Genomic DNA, 14,065 nt, shown 5'->3' on the forward strand with positions numbered 1-14,065 from the left:
GGCTGTGACAGACGGACAGACAGACAGACAGACAGACAGACAGACAGACGCACGAGTGATCCTATAAGGGTTCCGTTTTTTCCTTTTGAGGTACGGAACCCTAAAAGACGTCAGCAACGTTGTGTGAGCGCCTGCTATCCATAGAAACCAGTTTAGGTATAGGTACATTGTTTATAATCATTAATTCCGAGCTGTTTCTAACCTGGCATATGTCTGTTACGTCTAGGGTTGCCAGATCGAAAGGCGCTATTATAGACATAGACATAGAACAATTTTATTCAACATCACATGAAATGACAGAGTTATATAACAAATAGTGTAACACATTTTACAGATAAATCTTAAATTTACACTTAAAAACTAAGAAATTGAGTTGCACATCTAAGGGAGAAATATTCATGAGTGTTAAATAGGAGCTTGCCTCAGCATAATGTTGCAGTGTATTAACTACAACGCTGGTTTTCAGGCAGACCCTTGATACATTATCCCTTGCTTCTGTTAGTCGGAAACTAAATGGCTTAAAGTTATGTTAAATATGTATCTATGAGTGTAAGTAAACTACAAGTATTAGAATTTGGACAGAATAATTGCTAGTACCTATGGTGTAAGTAGAATTGAATAGAAAATAAAGAATAATAATATGGAAGGAAGTATATGATCTTATAAGATAGATTATGAGTGTAAATATAATTAATAAAGGTAAAACTAAATAAATAAATAAAGACATAAGACATATGGTGCATAAATATATCATTATTTTAGATATGACGGCGTGGCTCTAGTACCAGGAGGTAGCGTGTTTTGTATTGCTATAAGACGTTGTTTAATCTGCAATTTAAAACTACTTACTGTGTTTAAGTTTTTGAGAGGTGGAGGTATATTAGTCCAACATTTTGTTGCTGTATATTTGAAACTACCTCGAAATGCAGCAGTACGGTGACGTGGTAATACCAATTCGTTACAAACCGATCTGATGCCATACAAGCTCGACCTACTTGCGCGCCAATTGAACTTTTCAAACAGATACTCTGGCTCTGAGATTTTAAAAACTCCAAACAACAAAGATGACAGGTGCAGCTCTCTACGAAATGTCATTTTGAGAATATTTGCTGAGTTTAAATATGGTGTCACATGCTCTCGTGGCGGAATTCCGAAACAATAACGAGCACATGCATTCTGCACTCTCTGTACTATACGGTCAGTGCGAGCTAGTAAACGTGGGCCATATACTACGTCCGCGTAGTCAAATTTAGAAAGTACTAATGAATTACAAAATTATCGGGAAAAAATATAAATTTTTCGGGATTTTGGGACTTAAGTCGGGAAAAAATACATTCAAATTAAAGTAATTGTAATGTAACTAAAAACAACGATATTTTACATTATTGGCACTACGTCAGCTGCTCTGCCCATAGACGTTTTTATATAAAAATAGTATTAATTCTATGAGATCTTAACAAACAAAAAAAATGTCTTCTCATTATCTACCTATATTATCAACGCGGGTCGCTCGCTCAACGACAGTTCGAAACTTGAAATTATTGTTTTATAACGTGAAGCTGTTTTTCGGGACAATTTTCACTTTGTCGGGAATCGGGAACACATGCTAAAAATCGGGAGAATCCCGCCAAATCTCGACCATCTGGCAACCCTAGTTACGTCCGCCTTTAGGCCTTGTAATTCCAATGGTTTAGTGACTAGCTGACTACCCTCCGCCCGCGGTTTCGTTCGCGTACAACTCGCTAAAAGCTTTCAACTTAAAAAGACTGGACTAGAAAAGAACGGACGCCCGTCTTAGGCCGGCAACGCACTGACAACTCCTCTGGTGTTGCAGGCGTCCATGGGCGATGGTAATCGCTTACCATCAGGCGTTTCGTGTGCTCGTTTGCCTCATGACATTAAAAAACTAAATTTGACTACCAAATTTTCTTGTATAGTGGGTTGCAAGAGGATAAGAATCAGAATCAGAATCAGAAATATTTATTGTGAAAACTGTGTCAGTACAAGAAGTATAACTAGGTACATTTTTGATGAGTATCAACAGTATACCTACCTACCTAGCTCCTATAGTACCTATATTAACTCACATTTATAGACGGGTCTATCGCGAATTTATTTTATTACCTTTATTTACCGACGTTTCCTATAACGAGATACTTATACCGTTACGACTCTCACTAGCGAGCGTTCGGAATAGCATACGAGTAGCAAATGGAAGTGTCAGTCGGGCGACCGCGACGATCGCAGTCGATTCGGCCGACAGACAGAGGTCCGGCTGGTCCCAGTCGCAGGACCACAAGTAATTAGAACAGCATACCTTGTACAGTCACCATCTATAGTAGGTAGCGGATGAGGGTGGCATCACATTTGTCAGTATCGAGCCGCATTTTATACTTGAGAAATATCTCGTCAGGATAAAGATGCGTACGCATCAGGAAGCTGAAACCATGTGTTATTATTATTATTCAGAGCCCACTGTATCCCACTGCTGGGCAAAGGCCTCCCCCCTCTTCTTCCACTCGTCTCTGTTTAGTGCAATAACTGGCGAGCCTCTCAAGAAGGAGTCCAAGTTATCCCGCCATCGCCGACGAGGCCTGCCGGCTCCCCGGTTAGACTCGTGGGGCTCCCACACACAACGAGCGATTTTTCGTATATAAAATGCGACTCGATGTTGATAGATGTGATTCCACCCTGAAACAATGCACCAAAAGTATCTACTACCCTGGATCCTGGATAACTTTCCAAATAGAGACAAATATCTAGAGTGGACGTTGAAAAGTATCTGTTATAGTCTAACTGTTATACATAAAGAGAAAACACTCTTTTTGCTGTTACAGAACTTTTGACGAGTAGGTTAATGAGTTATACAGTCGTTCAACGAAGTACTTATAAACTGATAAGCATCTACTTTGTAAAAAGTATTAGGCCAAAGAGGGCATAGGCGTAGAGCGCTCAACCATAACTGTCGGGGGCCAAACTCGGTCCCACGGGGAGTAGGGGTGAGGGCCGTGATGTAAAACTGTCCATTTTAATACAAGTGTCACCGCTAGCTCCCCTGTCACGTCATAAATGTCACGTCTTGTAATGTTGTGCGGCAGTTATCAAAAAAAAATAAAAACCGACAGGTACGAGTTGGACTTGCCCACCGAGGGTTCCGTACTTATTAGTATTTGTAGTTATAGCGGCAACAGAAATACAGCATCTGTGAAAATTTCAACTGTCTAGCTATCACGGTTCACGTGATACAGCCTGGTGACAGACAGACGGACCGACAGACAGACAGATGGACAGTGGAGTCTTAGTAATAGGGTCCCGTTTTTACCCTTTGGGTACGGAACCCTAAAACGTGCAAAATAAGTACCTGGGCCTATTATAAGTAATGGACTCGTTTCAATCTATAACATTTTTATTCTTTCAACACAAGTAGGTGGTAGCTATAGAACATATACGGGGTACTTACTGTAATGAACTCATAAGCTTTTATTTATTTATTTATTTATACATTAAGTATAGTGCGACATAAAATATTAGAAATTAAATACAATGGAACTAAAATATTCCCATACGTACTAAATTGTTGCCATGTTTAAGCATTTTGCGTCAAAAATGTGACAGTTACGTAGGAAGTGGCGCCCTCAATAATTTTCTACAATTTCTTGTCGGACTATATTAACCGCCGCCATCTATTTCCTCCTTTTATAAATCGTTAAGAAATCCTATCTTATTGGAGCTCTACCACATTTGAAGGAAATATGTAGTGAGTTTCATAAAAGTATCAAGGTTTTCCTTTAACACGTTAAACTGTGCTTTGTCTCATCATCATATCAGCCAGAGGACGTCCACTGCTGGACATATGCCTCCTCCAAAGAGTGCCACAATGACCGGTTTTGCGCCACCCGCATCCAGCAGACTCCCGCGACCTTTACCAGGTTGTCAGTCCACCTTGTGGGGGGTCTACCCACAAGGTGGGTGGAGGTGGGGTGCTTTGTCTAACTGTATCTAATCACTGAAACTCTTTTCTATAGATTCACATTAATTAAGTAATTATAGAAAATAAATCAAGCATACGTAGCACAATTGTATTTTATGTTTACGACGATTGTTATTGATAAAATATGTTATTATAATAGTAGGCAGTTTGTAGCTGACAACTGAATTATAATGAGGCTGAATTGTATTCAATTCAAACATAATTCCAATAACAGATGTTTAAACATTTCTTAAAAAGTAATTAATTTGATTTGCTAGTTCGATCCAATGAAAATAATGAGTAATTATACGGAATGTAGACACATTTCTTAGTTTTAATGTTTTTGCATAATTATAAAATTAAACCCAATAAAATTATTTTTCACTCTCTTAAATTTAAATAATACACTGCCAATTTCATCATTATGATTACCTATTTTGTAAGGGTGGAAAGTGACGTAAAACAGGCAATTTTAATGTAACTGTCACCCCTTGGTCCGGGCTCCCCTTAGTGATGTCATAAATGTCACACATGTGTCTCACGACTTGAAGGAAATTTTGATGACAAGCACATACGCCATAGTAGGTATTTCTACTTAATATTAAAGTAACTCTGTCTGTCTGTCAGCTTAAACCGCTGCACCGATTAGATGAAATTTGGTGTGGAGATTGTTTTTTGAGAATTTGATTTGTTTGGTGATAGTCCCAGGGAAGGATCTAGGATAATTTTCATACGGTTTATAAGAAAATGTAGTTATGGACGGAAACTAGCCAGTCACAAAAGTATGTGATCCTAATTACAGTAATTGCTCTAGTTTCATGGTGTTCAATAGTGCATGAAACAAAATAAAAATAATAATTCTGATCATACATGCCAGATGCACTAAATGAGCTGCTATATACACGGTGGCTAAAAATATTAACTGCATTTTCGTTGCCAGGGAGGTTTTGGGATTATTTCAATTTCAATTTGGGATTATACTGAGCAACTTTTACTATGGGACCAATCCCGAAATCGCGGAAAAAAAATTACCCTACCATAGAAAATGGACCAGCCAATATGTATGAACAGCTAATTTTTTTTCGCGTTTTCGTGGTTGGTCCCATAGTAAAAGTTACTCAGTATAATCCCAAAACGTCCCTGGCAACGGGAATGCAGTTATTTTTTAGCCAACCCGTATATGATGCCATGTATAACCAACAATAGGTATGACGTTTTCTCAGTGTAGGTACTCACCGTAACAGTTCTCGCATCGTCTACATGAGCCCTTGACCTCTTGTCTGTGTCATCATCATCATCATTAGCCTGTAACATCAATAAGATGATGTTTAAACAGCGTCCATAAGAGTACGGCACTTCCGCAAATGACTAGCAAGTCCAATGCGAGAGCGGCAGCCGCGACCGCATGCTGGCAGGAGAATGCCGTGCCCGGTGACGAAGGTGGGAGAGCGGCGCGCTGGTGCCTCAGTTCTCGCCTAGTCTGCAGAAGGCTAAACCACCTTTCGTACACTGTCTGTGTACGAGTATGATTATTGATAAGGATCCTAACCATTAAGGATGACTCACGTTAGACCGGGCCGAGGCCGTCCCGGAATTTCCGGCGCATCGTTTTCTATGGAAAGCATCACGTGATCGCCTGTCATGTCATAGAAAAGTAAGCGCCGGAAGCTCTGGCCCGGACACGGCCCGGTCTAACGTGAGTAGTCCTTTAGTCAACTTAATGATTTTTTTTTCGAGAACAATTTTTTTCTAGGTAGGGAGTATTTAGGTACTCTACATAAATATTAAATATACAGCGCACAACCGAGGTTTGAAACCAAGTTGTTTGACTACCATATACATAATTATGAAAGGTTGTCATTATAAGCCATATTACCCGTTCTAATTATTTCATTTTATGAATGACTATCGCGGTAACTGAAGCCAATATAGTTCAAGAGAAAGTTCTAACAATTTCAACACAATTTGCAATTATAATATATGGCGCCCTGAGGGTGAAATACGGCTTCTAGCTAGATTATTTAAGATTCTAGGTCACATAAGTGTTGTTATATGTATATTTAGTTATTAAGGATTTGATTAACTTTAGGGATAGGGGCCAAGATGACAAAAATATACCTAGAGTCCGCCTGATCTAACTTTGTATCTGAGACTCAATTGACTTTGTACTTGAGAACAGAACAAGATGTTGAGGTGTCATAGGTAATAAACGTCATATTTTCATTGGAATTTGATGTTAATGATGACATAACCTTAATAAGTAATATTTTCCGCAAATCAAATATTCCAATATTCTAAGACGAGTAAGGTTTACTTAAATTAAATTTATTAAAGTACAGGCATAATAATAAATAAATAAATATTATAGGACATTCTTTTTACACAAATTGACTAAGCCCCACGGTAAGCTCAAGAAGGCTAATAATAATAATGTTATTTACTATATTAGTTATGACTTAAGAGTACAACAAAGCTTTCTTGGTTATACATTTAATCTAATTTATATATTTCATTTTCGGCGTTTTCTACTAACGATTGTAAATAAATTTAATATTCGGCAAGGTTCGTCACTAAAATCAAATATTTCCAATCCATTTAACAATAAATATTTCCACTTTTTCCCGATAATACATTGTCAATATTCCCAGAAACTCTAAAATTAAACCGAAAATACCTAACCATGTTCCCAGAAATAACCCTGCAAGCGCTTTATTTGCCAGGGATGTCACAAGAAAATACCGTGAAATTTTCCCGTAACGCATCACTAGTGAGAATAGTCCACTTGACCCAGGCACTAATACGTAACACTTAAAATTCCCAATACAAAAAGCCTAACCGAAATGTGCCAGTTCTTACTTGTGACCTGGCTGGCACACATACGCAAAACCACCCTTACACTTACACCAACATTAAAGTGACTAACGATAACCCTTAAGTCTCTGAAAACAAGGTTTAAAAATAGTCAATCTTATGTATAATACACCCACACAGCAACAGATCCCGGGGTTCACCATCAGTGTCGGTTGAGACTCCGTCGCGCCTGGACGTGTCGAACGAATCTTCGCGAACGAATTCGTAGTGAATGCAATGTGGTGTGCTGTGTTGTGAATTTTAAAGATTTAGTGCTCTATCTGTGTGGATTTTTGGATACTGAGCGAATTGTAAGTTTAATTTTAGATTTACAGATTTTTATGTAGAGCGGTATATTAATCTATTTGTATGGATGACAGTCATCTGTTACGTTTTATTTAGATGTGCTATTTTCTCGGGAAATTTTCAACCACGTTTTCAGGGCAATGGGAAATTTAGCGGTGGGATTATACGATGTTATAAATTGTACTGTCACAACTGACCGAAATTGATCTGAAAACATAAGTTACATAAAAAATATATTATGATTTATGACTTGAGATGTTAACTTATAAGTAATCACCTGTTCCTAGTTATTATTGATAATAGAGTCAATATGCTTACTTGAGATGAATCAAACACTGAGGATCCTAGGAAAAAAAATAAAAGAAATAAGGGATATGTGTTCATTTCTCTAATTTCTGTAATAAATTAATTTTCAGCCTTAATTTTGTAGGTACTTAAATATTTTTATATTGATCGGTGACAATATAAAGTATATTTCATTACTAAATAGACTGAATTGTTATAAATTATTTACTTAGGAAATACTGATTAAATTAGATTTAATAAATAAATCGAATTAATTCTCTACAATATGTCAAACACAAATATAACATTAACAGGAAAATATTTATCACCGGTCAATGTAAATAATTTCTGTATTTTTCCACCCTTTAACTAACCTTATGTTCCACGAAAAATCTATTCCAGTCAACCTTCAGTGGGTTATGGCTCGTAATACAGAACATAAACATTAGTTTGAGTTTGGCAGCGGGCGGTCAACAGAATTAGATAAACGTAAAGTTTGAAACTTGGCAGATTTGAGAGCTTATATGCCAAAAACTTCTCGTGTTTAATGGAAGATTGTAGGTATTATTGTATTTTATTTATTTATTGTGTCATTTCGTTTTACGTATTCTTAGGTTTTTTTTTTAATTTATAAGGAATTTGTAAGGTAAACGTACTGGTGCTCGACGCGGTCCCAGTACATGTCATCTTGAAACTTAAGTCATTGTCAATAGAGGTGACAGCAAGGTGTCATCTATTGGGCATTAGCATGTCGAGCACTAGTAGGTACGTTTACCTTATGCTTAACTGTTACATTTCTATCTGTTATTCAATAAAAATGTTCACCCTTTATTTTTTCCTTCATTAGATATTGTGGGAGACATAGGAACTTAATATAATTGCTTATAGCACGCTTATAGTAAAGCGGTCGGTCAACAAAATCAGATAATCGTGCAGATAAGCTGGCAGATTTGAGAGCTTATATGCCAAAGGCTTCTAGGGGTTAAGAAAGTTGGCTAAAAGAAAAAGCTTCTATAGGTTTAAGGAAGCTCATAACTAAAATATATATCTACGTATACTTTACTTTATTCGTATTCGTGATACAAAAGTAGATAATCGTAAATATAGGCTATTTGCGGGCTTGTATGCCCAAAGTAGGGGTAGGGAAAATATTAGTTTTCAAGCTAACATGCATGGTCATTAACATTACAACCAATATTTTAAAAGAGAATAGAACAATAAAAAGATAAAGAAAGAAAAACGGTAGACCGCTATGGTGTGTGGGTACGTCATCGTCACCATAATTATGGCAGCATAATTTTTTCATTATTGTCATTTTGGCAGCCCAATTTGTAACTATATTTTTTTAAAGTAAAAATAAACTTCTTTCCCTGAGTGGGCTTTCATTGTGTTTTTTTCAACAATAACTAAAAAAAATGTATATTTTGTTGTAAAGACTGGCCACAATTATAAATAACTTTTACGTTACCTACCCACGCGACTTTTCCGATTACTACATATATTTATGGACGAATGTAGGTAATAAGCGGTAATTAAAACAATTATTTTTAATAGAAGGTATAAATTATAGGTGTGGGAAAATTTTTGATGGCTTACTTCCTTTTAACAATGTAATTAGGCAGGGATGTTGCGGATGCAGATTTTTTGACATCCGCGGATGCGGATGCGGATATTTAAAGGCTCACATCCGCAGATGCGGATGCGGATGTCAAGATAAGGTACTTAAAAAACGTCAAATATTACATTTAGAAAGGAGGTGGTTCTCATAATGTTCTCAATTCATCGAGATGTTTGTTGTACTTACCTACTTGGTTTTTGATATATGTTTAGTTTTTTGATTTCTCTAAGAATTGTGGACCAATTTGAAAATATGTCTTTTTGATTCAAGGATTTTCATCAGGTCAATTAAGATCAAGATTTGATGATGAGATCCTGAAGAAATCAAGCGAACTCTTCAAATATTGTAGGCACAATAAGTAATATGATTCTATATATAATATATAGTATTTCGGGGATCTTGGAAACGGCTCTAACGATTTCGAGGAAAATTGGTATATGGGCGTTTTCGAGAGCGAAAAAACAATTTAGCTGGGTCTTATCTCTGGGAAAACGCGCATTTTTGTGTTTCTATATGTTTTCCGAGCAAAGCTCAGTCTCCTAGATATTTTATAAATACTCGTGCATTTCCTCTTGGAAGGTGTCATTTGGTGAATGAAAATAACAGATTAAGACCATAAAAAGATGGCATACAGTTTTTTGAAGTGGATTCATTGACCGAGCGACAGTGAAGGTCTCTGTTGAAGCTTAGGCAAAAATATTTTCGTATGCCTGTCTGGCTGTTCTCTTGTACATGTCGCATTTATCAACCGATTATCGTGAAATTTGATTTTGCAGATTCAATAATTACCTACCTATATGGATTTTCTAAGTGTTTGAAAATGGTGGAGCCATGGTGCTTCACGAACTCTTTAGCTCACAGAATGATTAGTCTTCTTCTTCCTCGCGTTATTCCGGCATTTTTCCCACGGCTCATGGGTGCCTGGGGTCCGCTTGACAACTAATCCCAAGAATTGGCGTAGGCACTAGTTTTTACGAAAGTGACTGTCATCTCACCTTCCAACCCAGAGGGTAAACTAGGCCTTATTGAGATTAGTCCGGTTTCCTCACGATGTTTTCCTTCATCGAAAAGCGCCTGTAAATATCATATGATTAGTCTTAAAGGTTATTTAAATACTAACATATATGGTCCGTTGCTCACAAGCAAATACAATGAGTAGATCATTCTAATTCTAAACGAGTTGCTCCGTAGCCCCTGGGAAAACTGTGTTACAAACAGTAATTACTTATACATGAATACATTATGTTTACACTAGTTTTTACGCACATTTTACCTTTTCCTAGACGAGAATGATTGTATACTATTAAATGTATAAGAACAAATCAAATTAATTTGTGAAAATATTTTAATTTGTTTTTATTTCAAGTAGAAAGTACAGGCACCTGGTGCGATAGCAGAGGAGTTCGATTCCAGTCTGGGGCACTGGAGGCCTTGGTCAGTTTTTCTTAGTATATGACATTTATTTCAGTTGAGAATTATTGTAATTCTTGTTTGGTCATATTACTCATAATATTTAATTATAAATTCTACATATATAAACGCTTCTCATTCCATACATTTTGATTGTATTGTGTTGCTATTTATTTTGCATTTTATAGATCGACAAAATCTGAAAGAACCGGCCAAGTGCAAATCGGACTCACGCACGAAGGGTTCCGTACCATTAGGCAAAAAACGGCAAAAAAAAACAAGTTTGTTGTATTTTGTTTTTTGTTTTTATAGCGTTAACAGAAATACCGCTGTATACATCATCTGTGAAAATTTCAACTGTCTATCACGGATCATGAGTTACCCGAACTTAGTACCTAGAGGTTAGCAGACAGACGGATGGACAGCGGAGTCTTAGTTATAGGGTTCCGTTTTACCCTTTGGGTACGGAACCCTAAAAATAAAAGTTTTTTAGATTTTTTCTGATACACATACACTGCAGATCAAAACGAGTTGTCAAATCAAAATAATATGTAAATAGCAAAGCTCGATGCCTAGAATATAGTCCCAAAATAAAAAGAACTTCAATTTCATCACGTACCCCTTTTTTCATTCTTTTATCAAAGGAGAGCACCCTTTTCCTGCACCGCCCACAGCCAATATTCGTGAAAGTACCAGAATAGACTGATACCCACGTACGTGTGAAATATCACTTCCTTGCCTATATTTAGCACGCACCAAAGGCATAAAGCCACAATGGAGTCATGTATTCGCGAATACACTGAAATACGTGCAAAATATCACTTTTTCAGCTTTATTTAGCACACAGCAATGGAATGGAGTTATGTATTTGCTGTTACTGAAATATGTGCGAAATATGACATCTTTGCCTCTATTTAGCACCCAGCAAAGTCATATTGAATCTATATTATAGATAGAATGGAGACACTAAAATACGTACGAACTATCTCTTCTAGCTTTATTTCGCAGGAAAGGCATATTAAATAGCAAGATGGAGTCAAGTAGGTGTTAGCGAAAACATAACGTGCGAAATATTTCTTTTTTGCCTGTTTTGTGAATGAGCTAAAGGCATATACCTACTTAGATATAAGTCTGTGTTTATGTTATGTCTATATATCGCGGATGTTTTGTTTTTAAAATTGCAATAACAGATGGAATGGAATAAAGAATTATGAATTATATATGTAGGTAGGGTGGGTACATTAAGGTAAACGTACTGGTGCTCGACGCAGTCCCAGTACATACATGTCATCTTGAAACTTAAGTCATTGTCAATATAGGTGACAGCAAGGTGTCATCTATTGGGCATTAGCATGTCGAGCACTAGTACGTTTACCTTACGTATCAAAGTTTTTCTTTAAGTATTTGAAGCAACAATTATGCTTCAATATTTTTCTGTCACACCTAATTGACAGATCATATAACATATATACATGTATTCATGTGCTTACATACCTACTTACGGCAAATTGCTACCTTTTACCGTACCCTTATGTAAATATTCAATTACTCCCGGAAGGTCGAGAGCGTAATTATTGTTATGAATCACCCCCCCTCCCCTTCCCCCCAGCGTTTAGAATTATACTAGAGGCCTATTCAGCACTTAAAAATATGACGTAATTTGATATTGATATTTTAATTATTGATACTTTCCCGATTTTTACACAAAACATTATTAATTACTTAATATTTTGGTTGACAAAATGTCACTTTTGACACTGACAGATCAGAATCGAATCGCTATGACATCTTATAGGCATTGTTCGAATCGGGCCGTTATTATTGTACTTATATACAGTCAGCACCAAAATTAGCGGATCTCAAACAGCTGTACAGAAAGAAATATTTATCATTATATGTAGAAGAATAAACCGCACCAAATACTTTTTAACGCGACTGTAGAGATATTTGGAAGAGTATTTCAGAGTAGTAGATACTTTTAGCGGGTTGAGTTGTTTCATCCCATGCTGACTGTACCTAGTTGAGCTGGTCTGTGTGGGTCTGTATTGTTTCCTAAAAAGTTTTAAGTCATAATGTATTGTTTGTCCGAATTTTCCTTAGTCAGAATTTGTTTTTCTCAGAAACGCGTAACTTTTCAGGATTGCCATAAAACAAACCTACCTAACCTATCTATAGGATAACCTTACGAAAATTCTGAAAAGTTAACGGTTTCAGTTTTAGGACCAATGATAATATGACAAACAACACATTATGACTTAAGACTTTATGGGAAACAAAGGGACCCCGGTCTGTGTGTTTTCTTTATGTGTATAACCCAGTCTTCCAAACAGCTAGTTCATTCATCTCTGTTATTACCTACTCCATATACTAACAGCAATTAATGCAGCAGAATAGCCTTTCAGTGTGACCCATTTCGGCGATATTGTGCCAGGCTCCGTACAAATTATACGTAGGCGGTAAAGAGTTCATCAATGTAGGCCAGAGATAAGTGAAACAGTGCAAAATATGTAGGTTTAGGTTTTTATATTATTTACCGAAGGCTGTTTTTCGACTGTGTTTATACAACGTAATTAATATAATCGGGCGTTACTTTACGGAAATTCACACAATTAAAACGAAAATCGAAATATTCAATAACGTGCTAGTCAATCAGTGCTAACCCGTTATACTTACTTGCGTATTTTTTTACATGCAATTAATGTTCCCACCCTTCTATCGCAAAAATAAACACGCAAATATACATAACAAACTACCATAAAAAGTAGAAGATTCGACTCGAGGCATAATCTGGAGATATATTCGGTCTGACGTGTGGCAACAGAATAATCCGAAACGGTCTAGGGAACCTATGCGACTTTGCATTAAAATCTTAAAATTAACCAAAACTTCACACAAAAAAATATCAAACCAATATCATACCCTACATTCAACGTTCTTCACCCCCCCTCAATTTCACACTCCCCCCTCCTCAATTTCACACTCCCCCCTCCTTAAACCCCCCTCAAGTGATATAATTAACCAGGCCTCGTTTATCAAACGCTGCAAACTCATTTATCTTGATGCAAACTCTTTCCCATTCAAATATTCAAGAGTTTCCTCGAGAGGCTTTCGAACGTGAACATCTGATATTGATTTATTCTAACACTATAAACTCTCGTGTTTTGTACACATATTTATACTCTGTATCTTTAGGTATTTAAATAAAAGTAAACTAATAATTTGTAAATTTTTGGGTAGTTATAACATTTATTGGTTAACCAACCAAATACAAAACCGCCTGAATCTGTCACTGAACGACCTGACTTTAACCTACATTATTTGATCATGTAATGTTTTCATCTACTCTCAACTGGCTTAAGGAGCCATTTGAGGGTAGATTTTGTTTACTTTTATTTCAATACCTAAAGATACAGACTATAAATTTAAATTTCTTTGTCTACCCCGGACATTTTTATAAACTAATTTCGGGTAGTTTAGTGGTGTTTTATTAATATCTCCGTTGACATTTGTTGGGACGTCAGTCATTCCGTGACCACAGCTGGTGCAACTCAGCTCAAACGTTAGAATTTAAGGTAAAAACAATGAAATTATATCGCGGTAGACCCGTTTGTGTAGTTAAATAAGTG

At 36.6% G+C, this 14,065-nt stretch overlaps 1 protein-coding gene and 1 long non-coding RNA gene across 10 annotated transcripts in view; one reads left to right on the top strand and one right to left on the bottom strand.

Annotated features, from left to right (window-relative positions):
- Window positions 1-14,065, bottom strand: part of LOC134801964 (uncharacterized) — a 441,991-nt gene that overhangs the window by 139,294 nt on the left and 288,632 nt on the right. The window lies entirely within an intron of this gene.
- The window catches only part of LOC134801938 (hemicentin-1), a 669,034-nt gene continuing 661,663 nt past the window's right edge, over window positions 6,695-14,065 (top strand). For all 9 annotated transcript variants that reach the window (XM_063774564.1, XM_063774565.1, XM_063774560.1 and 6 more), the window contains exon 1: window positions 6,695-7,131. The gene's annotated coding sequence lies outside the window, so the exon portion shown is untranslated. The remainder of the gene's footprint in view (window positions 7,132-14,065) is intronic.

This window comes from Cydia splendana, chromosome 23 (assembly GCF_910591565.1).
Source record: "Cydia splendana chromosome 23, ilCydSple1.2, whole genome shotgun sequence".
Taxonomy (NCBI): Eukaryota; Metazoa; Arthropoda; class Insecta; order Lepidoptera; family Tortricidae; genus Cydia; species Cydia splendana.